Source organism: Psammomys obesus, unplaced genomic scaffold, assembly GCF_907164565.1.
Source record: "Psammomys obesus unplaced genomic scaffold, mPsaObe1.curated_primary_1811, whole genome shotgun sequence".
NCBI lineage: Eukaryota > Metazoa > Chordata > Mammalia > Rodentia > Muridae > Psammomys > Psammomys obesus.
The window spans coordinates 11507071-11522541 of NW_026596073.1; the positions used below are offsets into that span (position 1 = coordinate 11507071).

General features: G+C 43.9%; 1 pseudogene; it reads right to left on the minus strand.

Moving 5' to 3' along the window:
• Positions 1 to 59: 59 nt before the first annotated feature.
• LOC129690493 (lysozyme C-2-like) lies at positions 60 to 4797 on the minus strand (annotated as a pseudogene).
• Positions 4798 to 15471: the final 10674 nt, after the last annotated feature.

Below are 15471 nucleotides of genomic sequence, written 5' to 3' on the forward strand. Positions count from 1 at the left end.
ACACTAATGGAGACTGGCCTCTGGCCAAGGTCTAGTGTGAAACACAGACTATAGGTACGCTACTGACTGAGGGAGCTATGTCTACACTGCAGTTTGATGCCTTCCCAACCCTCAGGAGAGCACAGGATGCTGAAGATCTGTGTCAAATCATATGTACTGTACAGTTCACTGATCCAGCAGCTACTCTGGAGGAAACAGTCAGATGTGGGAACTCTCACAATCTGCAGAAATCCCCAAAATTAATGATGTAGGAAAAGCCCCCAAGTGGACCCGCAGTTCTCAGAATGACACGTGGGCCCTAGAGAGACTCACTGCACACATCAACAGAACCAGCAGTTTCCCTTCCAGAGTTCCAACATACCATGCTCTAATGCCTTGAGGATCCCTCACAACCCTCTTTGCACATTGTATGGCTTGAGTGATGTCATCCTGCAGCAGAGCAGAAAGACAAGGGTGAGGAATGACAAGGACAGTTATAGAACACACTTTCTGTTCACATCCAGCCAGCGAGCCTCTGTGACACTGAGCAGTGAACACAAGAAATTATTTTCTACATGTCCATGAATCTGTGATTATTGGAGACAGTCTCTTGATTCTCTCTATGTGACAAGGCGTATGTTACTCTATTTCCCACGCATACAGTCCCTGGAGGGCTGGGGCATGCTTGAGTTGTAGAGGTGTTTGAGCGTGTGCACGTGCTTCTGTTCTTAGGATCCAGCACTGCTGCAAAGTAAAGAACCCACTGGAGTAGTGAGGAGGCTCTGGAGGGTGTGGGACTGTCAGTGGTTTTGAGTGATAGCCATATCAGGAGGCTGTGTAAGTGTAGCTTAATTTGTGTATGAAATGTAAAATCCTGACATATTTTCATGAGTGTACATATGTGCACCATATAATAAAGATGTGTCTACAGCATAGATTTACAGTATTTTCCTCCAACTGTATTTTCCAAAGTTTCCCAGTTAAGTGAATCTCTGAGTTCTGAAACTGAGAGTGATATTCCCTTTTTCTTGTATTTTCTAATATTTTTTAAAGAATACAGATGAGTGGACAAATACTCCTAAAAAAGACTAAGTAGGTTACAAAGAATGTTCCAAAAACCCACTTTCTTTTAGAAGATTTAACAACCAAGTTTTGCAGAGTGGCGATGACTCCAGATCTCTGTGTGTGGTCTGCCTCAGGAGCTGTTCCCCAGAAACAGTCCACCTTGTTTTTGAGGAAGCATCTGCCGTTGGGAACTGGCTTGCAGACCACGTTATGTGCCCATGGATCTGCCTGTCTCGCTCCCCGGTGCTGGTGGCACAAATGGATGCTACCAAACCCAGCTTTTAGGTAGCTGCGGAGGGTCAAACCTTGGTTCAGGTGAAACTTCTGTCTGAGCTATCTTCCCAACCTCTATTTTGATTTCATTTATCCATTTATTAATTCTGGCAGGGAGACCAAGGGCCCTCTGATGTGTAGGCAGGGCATTATACCACCAAACTCCACCCTAAGCCTATTGTCTTCCTTGGCTAACTTTGATGTGCTTAGCAATGACTTTCTAACAGTAGGAAATCTCCCCAGGTTCCCGATGCTTCCTCCACTGCTATGTCCCTGCACAGAATCTCTGCTCTCACAGTGAGAGCAGATGGGCTGTTTGCTCTCACTGTAAAGCTGCCTTGTCTTACACTTGCAGGGTATCCCACAGGCGTTCACTGCTCCTGTGGTTTTGCTATCATCACACCATTGTCAGCTGTTGATCTGAAATATTCCATAGTCGGTGCTTTGGTTTGTAGAGTTGTAGTTTATAGCTGCTGTGTCAAAATTACTTGCATGCTGAGCTAAACACACCCCTGAAAAGAAAAGAGTGTTTGTCAATAAGCAGCAAAGGCAAATGACTTACTCTGGACACTAAAATCAGCTCTTTGAGCTGGCTGATTTACTTTATAGGTACAATCATATCGTTAAATTGTATAATATGCTGTCACTAATTCAGCCTGGGTCTGGCTGTGTCGCTCAGGGTAATCTCTCCAGTGATCCTCCTGCCTCTGCCTGTCAATCAGGTGGAACTTCTGTCCCCAGTCAGCAAGTAATATTCAAGTGCCCCAAAGTGACTCCTTTTGAGGACAAATCAGTCTGTACAGGAATAAACAAGAATAGGTGCTCAAAAGTAGAAGGTACTAAGTACTTCCTTTTCCTTTGTTGAGAGGAGGGTCACCTTCTCTCCCCACCATGGCATGTGCCTCTCCCCTCAATGTATAGACTCTGAAAAGGGGAACTCATCTGGCAAAATTGCCAGATGTGCTCACAGCTCCCAAAGGACCAGGTATTGTGAAGTCTGTTCTCACCAACTGTACACAAGCAACATTTGTCCCTATGCTGTCATGAATGAGCAGGTGAACAGACCACTCTCTTGTCTGTTGTTGGCAGAGACTTGGATGGACTCCCAGAGTTGGACTAGTGAGACTCATCACTTGGTCAGGGGGTTATTTTTAGAAACATGTGCCAGGAAGACCACATGTTTGTACCAACTAAAACCTGGACCTTTGGCACCAGAGAGAGAACACAACTCCAAAGAGATGTGCCCTCTGCTCTTCCATGAATGGCTGCCTCAATCTCCATAGGGTGGATGAGGTCTAAAGGTCACTGTATTGAGAAAGTCCCTGAACTGCTTTTGGTGGTTGGACATAACGCAGAAGATTACAAGAAGACCAGGGAAGCTGCTTTCTGCTTCAGAGAGGGAAGGCCTGGGGTCACATCAAGTCTATGTCTCTCTGCCAGTGAGAGCTTGCAGGGGCAAAATTAAGAATCTGATGTCATATTCCATATATAGGTCCCTGTATCATCTTAGGAAATTAGTGACATCCTTAGAGCCTTCAGAAGCATCCCTGCTATGACTCTGCTTCATGGGACCAAGCTGGGTATTTTAAAAGCTGCTCCTAGAGGGCAAGAGGGAGTTCTGACATTAGTTTCTGGTGAGTAGTTGGCACTTAGAAAGGCTGCTGCTTTCCTCAAAGTAGCTATAACCTTCCCATGCATGGGAGGATGAACCTTAGCAGAATCTTGAAAATCCCAGAGACCCAAAGAACCCTCCAGGCAGCACGCAAGGAGGTCCAAGCAAAGACTAGCAGGTTACCACTCTTGGCCTGGCCAGAAATCAGGAGCTCCAGGAGAGAATGTGGAATCCACAGCTCCAGACAACCAGGGCAGCCGCTGCATACAAGGAGCCAACACACAGCAGAAAAGGAAAGAGGCCTGATGATGGAAAGAAGCTACAGAAGCCCCAATAATGGCTGCAGCTATCAAGAAACCATCAGCTGAGAAGAAACTAGCAGGGAAGAAACTGACCCAGAAGAAAAGAAGTCGCTACGCACACTGTTGAATCCTGCTTCATTCTGTAAAGAGCACATGGAGACAGCCTATTCAAATAAAAACATGATTGAAGATGAAGAAAATAAATGAGCCTAGCACAGTGGCACACCATCTTTAATCCCAGCACTTGGAAGGCAGAGGCAGGTAGGTGGATCTCTGTGAGTTTGAAACCAGACTTTTCTAGTTAATAATTTCTGAGCTAAGCAGGGCTACACAGTGAAACACTATTAAATAAATTAAATAACTATTTCTTCTATTTCTTTATCCTTTCCCTGCTCTCATTTTTCAAGATACCTCAGCCTAGAGCAGGAACATAACTTATTTTGTAGATTTAAAAGGTTAATAGGAAATACATATGAAGATGAAAATAATTTAATTTAAAAAATAAAATTTTTCTCAGAGTAATGTTTTTATAGCCAAGGGAATTTTCAAGTCAAGTTAAAATATTTTTCCTTTCAAACAAAATGTCAGTAAGTAACTTATGTGGACATAAACTGGTAGATCTCTGCCTCAGTATCCAGATGTTAAGATTAGAGAGGCATCCATCACAAATGGCTACTTAGAATCTCCCATACAAGACTATTAGACAAAGATAGGCTATTCTATGATTATAGCCATCCATCCATCCATCCATCCATCCATCCATCCATCCATCCATCCGTCATCCATCCATATATTCACTTACTCACTGAAAGTTAGTTATTAAGTGATAGCTATTGGAAATGCATCTGAAAACCACACAGCAACCCTTGTAGAACTTTTCCTCACCCACATCTTCCATGGTGTGAGACAAAAGGCTATCTCAGAGAAGAATAGTCCTAAATCACTTTACACTCCATTTCAGAGGACCTCACTTAAGCAGAAACTAAGAACACATGGGATTCCTCTGCCTTGTGTAGAAAGTTTTTAAAAAATTACAAACGTTTATCTCAAAAGTTGCACACCAAAGGGGAGTGAAGACAAATACCGTGTCACCCAGGACCTCAGATCCCACATTCTGGCTCAAAGAGTCCTCCCACCTTTCTTTCCTCAGCCTCTTTTCTCATGGGCTATTGAGTCTGCAGCAACCAGAAGACCTAGTGACCATCCAGAGCACCTCAGTTCCTATGGCGTAGCATGGCACAGAATTTCCCCTCCTGTGCTCTCGCCCATGATCTCAGATTCAAAAGACAAACAGTGATGCTTTTAGTCAAACTAACTCAAACACAAAGAAATCATAGAAACGTATTGTCTCCCCACCCTCTCTGATCACTCACTGCTCCCTTGTCCCTGCTCTGAAAGCCCATCTGGAGGTATCAAGAGGAGACTTACAGTCTGCCAGCCTGACTCCTCTGTAGCCATCCATTCCACTTCTTTTCAGAGTTCTGGCAAACTCACAGCGTTCAAAGACCTTGGCCTGGACAGTGACACAGAGAGCAGGAGGAGTCCCAGGGTGAGGAGAGCCTTCATGTTGACCTGGAAGCTGGAGCAGCTGCTGGCTGACTGGAGAAGACCAGCCTCCTATTTAAGCATCCTCCAGGTTCCTCCTTTCTCTCACAGCTTGTGGCCTCCACTTCTGGAGCTGTGTGCAAAGCAGGAAAGTTCTGCAGTTCAGCAGACATGAGCATCTGAGCTTCTTTTTCCTGCAGTTTGATGAGAAATGTTCTGGTAGTCCTCTAATAAGTGCCTAGTAGCTATTTTTTAAATATCTTAATGATGCTGGTCGTTAAGAATGGAGAAGTGAGACTGTACCCAAGACGATCCCCAGTCATGCACCACATAGTCCAAGGAGGCAGAGTGAGCCTGAAATGACCCCCAGCCTGGTACCATGCAGGCCTGGGCAGAGAGTACACATGACCAGTGCCTGCACCCTCTTCTAAGCAGATCCATCGCCTACATCCTCACCCGCACATACCCATTGCCTTCATGCTCATCTACACAAAGCCATCGCCTACATCCTCACCCGCACATACCCATTGCTTACAGACAAGGATGACATGAGCCTGCTTCCTCTCTCAACTTGGAGCCTGTGCACAGGCTCAGTGTAGCTGCTGGGTAAACAGTTTAAAACCTGTATTCCTCATTCTGGATATGAGAATAGCATTGCCAATGTAGCCGGGTAAGAGAGCCAAAAACAAGCTAACTGACTGTGATTTAAGAATCAGAATCTGACAACAGGTATCAGAGTCATGGGGCAGATGGCTTGAAACCACTTTTGTGGGTCTCCTGGCTTATACCTATGGCTGGTCCCTTAATAAGCCTTTTGATTTTTGTATCTCTAGAACCCTCTCTAATCCCCATGCTGATCCAGTTGATCTAGAATACTGTTCAACATGCGACTTGGACACTTGTGTATAACGTCTACTAATGCAGGAATGCAGATGGCAGCCTCAGGCCTAAGCACCAGCAACTGATAAGCACCGGGCAGCCGTGGGAAGGAGACAAAGCCCTACAGCACGCCAGCCCAAGTGAAAGAAGCTAGGTCTCAGGGTAATGTCTCAACTCCTTGGTCCCCACTTTCCTTTACCTTCTATCTTATAGAGTTCTTTTTTCATCCGCTGTGACAAGAAGGTGGGGAATGCTAGAGCATGTCCCCGATGCTCTTTGTGTGGTCGCTTTGACAGACACAGCTCCCATACCTTCCCTGCAGCTTGGGTCTCTGCCTTCTTCAGTTGACCCAACAATATAAATAAATATTCCTTTTTTTCCTGTTAATCCCCAAGCAGGCACAGCCCTAGGGTCCACCCACACACTTGAGTTATGGCCTTATTCCTGACAAGAAAGCCATGGATCTTTGACACCCTCTCCATCAGGAGTCATGTGAAAATAAGGACTTCCTTTTGGCCCCTGCCCCCTTTCTTCCATTGGGGCCTGAGATGGCTTTCCTGCTGTGATGGCCTGCACTGTCAGAAGGACCTGCTTACCTGAGATACATCTCAGCACCTGTGGTTGTCCGCCGTCAGTCGTATCTGACAGTTATCACTAGAGACTATGGCTAGAAGCCAGGAGGAGAAGGACAGATACAAGAACCTGCTATCGCAGAGCAAGAGAAAAGCAGGGATTCAAGGAAATAGAAAACAATGGTTCTTTCTGGTGGCTCTTGGGTGAAAGTCAGAGCTTCGTTAGGCTTCCCATAGATGAAATGGGTGAAGCAGGTCAAAGAGAATGAGGAAAACAGCAGAAGAGCTGGCACAAACAGAGAAGTCTCTCATGTGCCTGGGGAAAACGCACAGCAGAGACCAGTGAGAATGCTGCCGCTTACGCTGGCTGCATCATCAATTATGTGTTTGCAACACACTGATTTGCTTTGTTTTCTTTTTGGCTAGCAACTAGCTTGGTACTGGCAGGATGACAGAATTAAAACTGCTTACTCGGTCTAATACATGTTGAAAAAATATTATTAAGCTGTTTCCTGCTGCAAAGGGCAGCAGGCATCAGACTATATACTCTGGATTAAGTGTAGCTGATATCCAGAGATGGGATGGGCTTTGAAGACTTGGGAAGGAAATTCTTTACTTCCTCTTATCTAATTTTCATTGAGTAAGTAGTTCAGCTGCAGAGACATTGGTTGGCAAAAGGCCAGAACGTGACCATCAATCTTCAAGTGAAAGTGCACTGCTCTTGGTTTAGGCACACCCAAATTTTGTGCTGTTTCCTAGCAACCTGGGTACTACAGGGAATTCAAGGCCATTTTTGAACTTGGTCTGCAGAGTGAGTTTCAGGGCAGCCAGGGTTACACAGAAAAACCTAGTCTGGAAAAATAAAGAAAATAAAGAAGTAACGACGGAAGGAAAGAAGGAAGGAATAAAGAAAAGAACAGAATGTGCAATGCCATTTTCATGCAGTTTCTCATGTCCTGTTCATTTTCCTATTAATACAAGCAGAGAAAGCAGTATTTCAGAACAAACTCAAAAAGTGGTCATATAAATATAATGAAACACGACAGTAAATATGGAGGATCACTGCAACCCAAACACCTAAGATGTCCTCACAGATCCGTGATCTAAACTGGGGCAGCCAGAAAACATTTTCAGGAAAACAAAAACAAAAAAGGAAAAATAGAAAATAAAAGAGTTGGGGGAGTGCAGGGCCTAGTACTCAAGGACCGTATCACTTCCACGTTCTCACTCTCATTCAGATCAGAAAACTCAGAGCAAGCCAATCTAATGCATCTATGTGTGGGAGTACACTGTTCACTGTAAATGGAAATTTCACACTACGTTTGTAATTCCTCAATCTCTGAGAGTCAATTCTCCTTCAGTGGGGAGGCACTCACGGTCTTTCTGAATTAAAAATGGAAAACAAACAAACAAACAAACCACATTCTTTATGCAGTAATTTCCAAGTTTCTTTTTTTTCCCCAAGTTTCTTAAGAAACTACGTCAAAAAAAAAAAAAAATCCAGGGGATTCCTGAGACTAGATCCAGTCTCTGCCTGAGATGGACACTGAGTGGTTATTGCTGAGGCTGAGGCCATTCAGAAGCTGTAGGCTCCTCTCCTGAGCTTCTTGGCCCACAGGATGGAGCAATGCATGCTCAGTGTCCCCAGCAGCTGTGTGCCTCCAGGAGGCTTCTTGCCATTGCCCTGGTTCTCATGTAGAACTGGGTGCAGAACATCTCCTAACTGTCCTTGCAGTGGAGAATTGGCCAGAACGCTAAAGGAGTGGGACTAGATGGTTTCAAGGAATCAGCATGGAAAACTCTGACTTTGGCTTCAGACCTTCAGAGAAATTTTACTACTGAGCATGTGTGGGGAGGAAGGGGAGACCAGAAAGGGGGCTGTGTATAAAAGCAACAGAAGAAACACTATTTTGGTGGTTTCAGAAGCACCTTATAGTGCTTAAAATCACAAAATTGCTTACATTATACAAACATTCTCCCAGGGCCCCTTAAAAGCTAAGGTTTTGAACCACAAATGGTGGCCCTCAACTGTAGTCTCACCTACTTAGGAGGCTGAGGTGGAAATTTTACTGGATCCCAGAAAACTAGCCTGGAAACACAGTGAGGAAAAGAGAGGCCAACTAGACTGTAAGGCTGATAAACACACTTGCAACACAAGCCTGGAGACCTGAGTATGAAAGCCAGAACCCAAGTAATGGTGGAAGGAGAAAACTGACTTTAAAGTTGTCCTGTAGCCTCTATTTGTGCATGTAACACACACACACTCACACACATTTAGAAACCTACCAAAAGATAGTAAAGTATTAAGATGTTCTAAATGAATATATCTTTATACTTACAAAGCAAGTTACTAATAAAGGTATAATCAGTTACCTACAGTGTGTACAGTGTAAAGCATTGAGTCTTGCTACCTATTACTAAAATCATTTCTTTTCATGACTTTGTTTGGCCAAGTTGTAGTTTATAGCTTCTGTGCTATAAACAGAGAGTAAAGCACGGACTATGGGATATTTCACATCAGTAGCCAATACTCATGTAATAATGACCAAACTCTGTCAGCACTGAATGCCTGCGGACTACCCTGCAGGAGGAAGACAAGACAATACTGTAGGATATCACAGACCCTCTGCGGATACTCACAAGGAAGACACTCAGCACCGATGGCAGAACTTTGGCTTCATCCCAGACCAGAAGCCTTCCACCTCAACCTCTCAGTAGTGACTATTGTCTCCCAAGTAAGAACTGAGGGTCTGGTGACATTCACATGGAGCCTCTGCTTGTATCCATAAAGTCCTGGGTTCTGTCCCCAGGCAAGTAAAAAAAAAAAAAAAAGAACAAAAATGGTATAATAAAAAGATGGAGCTTTAACATACAAATGTTTCTGAAATGATCTGTGAGTGGCTTGCTCCTACTATTATTTGGTTCTGAACAATGCCTTCCTCCTATTTCCTTAGGAGTAGTTCACGGATAATTGGATTCTATGTCTGTTTATTTTAAAATGCTCTTAAAGCACAGAAAATTAGATATTAGTATAGTAAACACCCATGTGACTAACATTTTAAATAAACCTTAGTATTTTGCCCAATGCTTATATATATAAGCATTCAAACATAGTATTTTTTAATTCCCTTTAAAGTTGTATATAAATATGTATACATATACATATTTATATGTTGTATATAAATTTATATAAAAAAGTTGTATATAAATATGTATATGTATACATATTTATATACATATGCTATAGGCAATATATAACTTTGATATTTTATTCCTAAATTCTTTACTTTGTATCTCCAAAAAAGTACTTTGTACTTTGTACAAAGAGTACTCTGTACTCTCCTTCATAATGATTATAGCTCTTTAAAAATTGAATTATGAGCATGGTGGCACATGCTTTATTCCCAGCATTCAGGAAGCAAAGACAGGCAAATCTCTGTGTTCAAGGCCAGCCTGGTCAACAGACTAAGCTCCAGGACAGCCAGGCCTCTATAACACAGATAAACCCTATTTCAAAAAACAAAACCAATGAACAAAATATACAGTTGGTGTTTTAAATTAGAAAAAGAAAAGAAAAGAATATTGGATTATGAGTTTATGGATTGGAAAAACTGACATTTATTTTTTAGATGAAGAACAATGTACTGAATTTAGGAATATTAATGCTGATGCATATCAGAAAGAAAGACATGGCCAAGTTAGCTCATGAAGTATGCATTAGCATTGATATTGCTAAATATTTATATGTTAAAGTTAAACAGTGGTTACATGGTGAAATGTTACAATTACCAGAATGAAAGACCCCCGGAGGGTATCTTTCGTCTGAGAGACCCCCTCCCAAGGAGCAACGAGGCCATTTGGATGCAAACAGCAAGAGGCTTTTATTTTGATACACGGGTACCCGGGGCAGCAGAGTCACTCGGAGGACTTTGCACGCCCCCTGGGTGAAAAGCTGGGGTTTTTATAGGGTTTTAGAGCAGAAGCGTGGGTACAGAAGCGAGAAGCATGGTTACAGGGGGCTGATTGGAACGTTTACATGAGACCACGATTTGCATCAAAGTTTGGCAGAGACACCAAGATTCCAGGAACTGGGTGGTCAAAATGGTCATGATGACCCCTTGACGTGGCCCGCCACCTGTTGTTTTATTTTTCCCTATCTCAGCTGGAACAATCTCTGACAGATATCCCATGAAGGTGGTCACAACAAGTTGGTTTTAGCTCAACTGGGGCAGCCTGATCGCAGATACCCCAAGTGGGTGACACAGCTAGGTTTCTCAGTAATTTTTCAGTTTCTCATCTGGCCTTCAGAGTTTTACAAAACAGTGGTGCCCCACAAAATGGCGTTAGCTATGTTTAACTTAGGGTGAGGCAGGGGTCTTTCACAGAAGAGGATATTAGTTTTTAAACCTTGTTAAAATAGTTGGCTTTATGTAATGGTCTACAACTAAAGGATAAAGCTTAAAAACACAAGTAAGAAAATGGAGCAAGATGTTTAAAAAGCTAGTTAAGAGGATGGACAGATGATCAGTGGGTTAGAGCACTTGATGTTCACTCAGAGGCCTCGGGTTCAGGTCCCACCACCCACATATGGCAGCTCACAACCATCTGTGACTCCCATTCTAGCAGATCCTACATCATTTTTTGATATCTAAGGGTACCATGCCTAAAAATAGTACCCATACATGCATGCATAAAAAATGTTCATACATATGCAATAAAAGTAAATGCATCAAAAGAGGCTGAGCAAGTCACGTTTAGGAATATATATGCACACACACACACACACACGTATATAATAACAATTAATTTAAAAAGAGGCCATGAATTTGAAAGAGAGCAAAGAGAGGTATATGACATGACTTGGAATGAGGGAAGGGAAGGGGGAAATGGTATAATGACATTTTGATCTCAAAAATAAAAGAAATACTTTTTTAAATGTCTAACAAAAATATAGTTAAGAATGCCAGACGGGGTGTTACATACCTTTAATTTCAGCACTGGGTGGGATGCAGAGACAGACAGATCTCTGAGTTCAAGGCTGTCCTGATCTACGGGGCAAGTTCCAGGACAGCTGTCTTGAAAAACAAAACAAAACAAAATAAAATTTAGTTAAGAGATTAAGACCCAGGATGCCTTTCACAAAAACTTTGACACTTCAATATGGCTGTAGACATGGGTGAACATTCAGTGTTCCTACGCAGAGATGTTCTCATATTTAAAACTACTCTTGGTAAGCACTTCAGATGTGCCCTCCCTCTCCTTGCTGCCTCTCCTCCTGTGGTCTCCTCAGTCTACAGTGCTGAAGATCCACCATCACCCCCTCTGCCTGCTATGTTCTCTTTAACAACGTAGAGGGCCCTGCCTCTCTCCTCTCTCCCTGTCCTTCATGCTTCTTCTGCTGTGCTACAGGATATCTAATCACATGTGAACCCCAAGAATGTGTTCTTTACTGGAAAAAAAAATGTTTCTAGTTGTGGTGTGGTCCAGCCCTGCCACACACCTTTAATCCAAGAGCTTTCTGCTTAAGTATTGTACATAGGATTAAATAAAGTTAACTGTAGGGGGAGAGGTGGAGCAAGAAACTAGCTGAGAGGGAGTGAACATAGGAAAAACAGGAGTAAGTAAGAGGAAGTCAGGTGGACGAATATAGAGACCCTTGAGAAGTAGACTGGAGGGACATTCAGTTTGGAGAATTTTTTGGAGACCTTGTGAAGAATGATAACTTGTTGATTAAGAAATAAAATGGAATGAGCTGATGGCAAGACAAAGCTATATTATATAAAAACGCAGGTTTATTGGAGCAGTGTAGGAGAAAAGGGAGAGCACGTTGGTGGGGGATGAACAGGGAATGGGAAGAGAGAGAGCAGGAAGTCGGGAAAGGAGAAAAGGGGAGAAAAGGTAATAAGGGCCTGGAGAACCTAAATGTCTGGCTTACATAGTGAAGGGGCTCTGGGCAGGAGAAGCTCTGCCCCTAGGGCAGGGCAGGGTATGGCAGCCACACCCTTTAGCAGGGAGGCTTAACACTTGTTATTTGCTTTGGGGATGTTGTCAGCTGGGCATCTCTGCATTCCTCTGCATCTCTGAGCTAGCAAGGCTTTCACCCCAGCATGTCTCCTGAGTATTTGTTGGTAAAATCCAAATGTTAGTATTTTGGAACACAACCTACTCCTGTGTTAGTTACCCAGCAACCTATGACGTCATCATGTGTCGCCAAGCAGGTGGCCACACCTGGAAGGCATGGTTATCATGCCCCCTTAAAGGTCAGATACCCACATGTGGTCCCTCTCTCATTTCCTCTCTCTTACTCTTACTCTCTTTACACTCTTCTCTTTCTCTCTCTTGGGGCACCCCCCTTTCCCTTGCCCTTTCCCTCTCTCTTCCCCCACCATGTCCCGCTACCCACTTCCTCCATACCTCCCTAATAAACCTCTCAAAGTGAATATATCAGTTGTCCCCCTGCATCTTTTTCTTTTTTTCTTTTTAACATTGGTTCGTTGGCCAGGAATCGAACCCGGGTCAACTGCTTGGAAGACAGCTATGCTCACCACTATACCACCAACTGACAGCTCTTCCAGGGGACCCAGGTTCAGTTCTCAGCACCCACATGCAACTCATAACTGTAGTTCTCCATTTGGCAGGCTCTTGGATTTCAGAGGGGGGCCTGGAGCTCCTTTTCAATGCAGAGACCAAGGGTTTGAAAGACCCCCTGAGGGTATCTTTCATCTGAGAGACCCCCTCCCAAGGATCAGCGAGTCCAGACGTTCGGATGCAAACAGCAAGAGGCTTTATTGGATACACGGGTACCCGGGCGGAAAGCCACTCAGATGACTTTACGCGCCTTTCCGGGTGGAAAGCTGGGGTTTTTATAGGGTTAGAGCAGAAGCACTGATACAGAAGCGAGAAGCATAGTTACAGGGAGCTGATTGGCTCTTTCACATGAAACCATAACATGAATCAGGTTGGCAGGGACACCAGAATTCCAGGAACTGGGTGGTCAAAACAATTATGACGACCTTGACTAGTGCCGCCATATGTTGCTTTTCTCAGGACTCCTATCTCAGCCGGATCACCTGTCAGATATCCCATGAGGGTGGTCAGGACAAAGTTGTTTTTGGCTCAGTTGGGGCAGCCTTGACCGCAGATATCTTGAGGGGGGTGACTTAGCTGGATTTTCTCAGAGTAATTTTTAGTTCCCATCCGGCCTTTACTATTTTTCCCAGAACTGTGGTACACCACAAAATGGCATGGCGTTAGCTATGTTTAACTCTGTTTAACTCAGGGTGATATGGGGTCTTTCAGGTTCTGCTTCTCTCACGGACAACTAGTGTGCATTAGGGCACCTGGCCAGGGTGTGGAAAAGATTTTCCATAGGGTGTTACATTTTCGCTCTTTTAGAATGAGATCCCCAGTGGCAGTGGAAACTCAGTTGTTGCAAAGCCTATGGCAGTACCAAAGTGTTACAGCTCTGCTTAAGCTGCTGTGCTGAGCAGAACAGAGGTGCAGGCCAAAGCCCATGCTTGGTGGGCTTGCAGAAAAGATCCACCCTTGCAAGGCGCAGGCCTGGTGAGGCCCAGGCCCAAAGAGCCAGAGGGCAGGCCCAGTGAGACAAAGCAGTGCAGGGCACAATGAGGAATCTCAGATGGCCATGGTGGAAGGCTGATGGAATCATGCAGCCAGTCAGCACATTTATTTGAAATCAGGCATTTATAAACCTTGGGTACTGGGAGGAATTTCAAGGGTGAATGTGTTTGATATGCTGGCTCAGAGATACTTGATTTACATGTGTCTAATGTTCCATGCACTAGCATGGTCCTATCACAAAGAAGGAGAACAGGAACTTATTTATCCTATAGGTGTTGTGTGTGGAGGGAGGGAATCTCCAAGTACAGTTGAAGGTCACTGCTGAAGACTAAGATCCTTAGCAGGGTGGGGTATTTCTAAGAAGTCCCAGCTGCTTGCTAGACTGGTTTTCTTATCAGGAAAGGGTCCAGCCTGTAATCTACCCTGAGGGCCATGTGACACTCCTTGCAAGACCTGGGGTCACCAGATCAGGGGAAACTTTTAGTACCCCGATGAGAAAAGGGAGTGTGTTATCATTGACCAAGTGTAAATAAATGGCTATCAGGAGATGTCAGATGTCAACCTTGTCTAGCAGAGCTGCACAATAACTCATAAAACTCCAGTCCTAGGGGATCCATTATTTTCTTTTGCATCCTGAGGGCATGAGGCATATATATGATGAACAAACATGAATGCAGGAAATTACTCATAAACATAAGAAAAATACCTTAATTTTACTTTTTGCTTGTGTGTGTGTGTATGTGTGTGTGTGTGTGTGTGTGTGTGTGTGTGTGTGTGTGTATGTGTGAAGAGCTTAAGATAGCCTGAATATAACTCCATTTTGAAATAAAGATCTTGACTGGGAACTGAATTCAGGTACCAGGAAATATCACAGAGTGTACACCTGGCAGAAAACAAAGTTAACTCTCCTAGCAACAGCCTCCAGGAAATATAACAGAATAAATGCTTCATAGAAAATAGAGACAAACTCCCTGGCAATAATCAATGGGAATTGGTTGAGAATCAGGTGGGAAAATTCTCCCCAATGTTTCAGATATGGTTTAGAAAAATAGCCATTGTGATTATATGTTTTAGCCATTGTGATTATGTGCCTCAGAAAAGGTCACCCCGCCCTGCTAAACTTTACCCAATTCTGTAACGCCAAGGCTTGTGCCCCCCTGCTTGCTGCCATGGAAACCCCCGGCTCACAGACTTTCCCTTTAAAAATCCTGTTCACTCAGAGCTCAGGGCCCCACTTCTCTACTGCTGTGCCAGTGAGACTTGGGTCCCGAGTTCTATCGCTCTCGTAATAAAGCTCTCTTGCAATTGCATCGAGTCGTCTCCTGGTGGTCTCTGAGGGTCCCGTGAACCTGGCATAACATGTGTTTTTACACAGACATGTGTGCTGTGGTGCTCATATGGCGTTGAGAGGACAACTGGCTGCAGCTCATTTTCTCCTTCCATCATGTGTATCCTGGGTTTGAACTCAGGTTTCCAGTCTTGGATGTAGACACTGGATATGTGTAGGTTAGGATGAAGGCAATGGAATGTGTAGGTGAGAATGAGGCAACAAGCTGTGTGTAGGCGAGGATGTAGGCCCCATCAAGAGCACCATGCTGATTTTTCCCAATTTATAAATATTCTCCTCAAGAGACACCACTTCAGAGTAAACAAAGACAAAGTG